The sequence below is a fragment of the Galeopterus variegatus genome, unplaced genomic scaffold (genome assembly GCF_000696425.1).
Source record: "Galeopterus variegatus unplaced genomic scaffold, G_variegatus-3.0.2 Scaffold5812, whole genome shotgun sequence".
NCBI classification, from domain to species: Eukaryota; Metazoa; Chordata; class Mammalia; order Dermoptera; family Cynocephalidae; genus Galeopterus; species Galeopterus variegatus.
In genome coordinates, this window is record NW_007731923.1 from 18,092 (window position 1) to 19,621 (window position 1,530).

The following is a 1,530-nucleotide window of genomic DNA, read 5'->3' on the forward strand; positions in this document are numbered from 1 at the left end:
TAAGTGACTGCTAGCACATAGTAAGCACTCAACAAATAGCTACTGTGATTATTACATTATATAATAACCACATTATTACATTATTAGTATAGAAAAATATATAAAATTATTAATTTTGATAAATGCTATAGCTTACAAAAGGCTTTGAAAAAAATTCCCAAAAAGAGGTTTTAAAAACATTTCAAACAAAAGCAGCATCCCCAAAACAAGTACCCAGCTTCCCAAAAGGACTACTCCACAGAACAGTACTCAGGTTTAAATCATGGGACATTTGGGAGTAAAACTATCACTCTCACCACTTTATAGCAGTTTCCTAAAATGTGTTTTATGGAGTTAACAAGATATTACTGAGTACTGGATTAACCTAGAATTCCATGATTAAATACATTCAGGCAGTTACTCTGGCTGTTTTACAGCCAGATTTCTCAGCTCCTTTAACATGTTGACGTGCTCTGTGCCTCCTTCCATGAGGGTGATTGATACAGTCAGTTCTCAATCTGCTTTGGCCCCCAAATCCTTTTTTCATAGAATATCTCTCAACACGAGTTCTTGTGGAAAATGCTCCTTAAAAGGTATGCTTTAGAGTTCAGCAGGCCAAGTAAAATTCTGTCTTCTCTTTTAAGCACATATTGAAGCTGCAAAGTTCAGCAGAAGCCCTGAGGGTTAGAGACAAGATAGCCACTTTGGCCTTGATTATGGATTTGCAAATTTTGCCTTGTATTTTCACAGAAAAAGGTTTTTTCCTGTGTGTGTTTCCACTTTCCACACACAGGGTTGGCATCCCTTCTAGCAATCCTGTATGAAACCAGACTGTGCAGAAAACACCAAGAGCCTCGTTATGCACAACCCCATCCCAGAGCTTTATGAAGGGCGATATGGGCAGAATTAAACCATATTCATAGCCTCTTCATTTAAAAATCAGGCTTTTGCTCTATGGGATATAGAATTATATAATATTTCACAATAATTCAATTCATTCATGTCAACTTTGTTAGTTCCTAGAGGTGTACCTAAGGCTGACTTACTCACTTATTCAATAAATAAGTCATCCTATTGACTATTTCATTGCCTCCTTAAAATCTGCTATGTCCAACTTAGCATGAAGGTCACACCAGCTACTCAATGGTTAACAATGGTGTAAATCTACACAAGCTATTTAACAATGGTGGTGCCAATTATGAAATTTCTTCTGTAAAATGGCAAATTGAAAGCTAAAGATATATTTCCATGACTTGAATTAGATTTTGTTGGAGATGTTATTAAAATAAAATAACAGAACCAGCAAAAACTGAGTGATTAGGAAGTCTGGGCTTGAATCCCAGTTCTCCCGCTTAACAGCACCCTGACCTCAGGCTTCCTGCATAACCATTTTTCTCACTTGTAAAAGAAGGATGACGATAACGCTGCCTGTATCACGTTTTGAGACTCAAATGAAATAATACCTATGGAAGAACTTTTTTAACGGTAAGGTACTATAAAACATTCAGAATCATGAGCTTCTATTATCATTTATATTTCTTTTTTTTTTTT

The 1,530-nt window shown here is 35.9% G+C and overlaps 1 protein-coding gene across 1 annotated transcript in view; it reads right to left on the reverse strand.

Annotated features, from left to right (window-relative positions):
- Positions 1–1,530, reverse strand: part of LOC103605437 (coiled-coil domain-containing protein 81-like) — a gene marked incomplete at its 3' end in the record, with an annotated part of 24,169 nt that overhangs the window by 15,965 nt on the left and 6,674 nt on the right. The gene's annotated exons all lie outside the window — the stretch shown is intronic.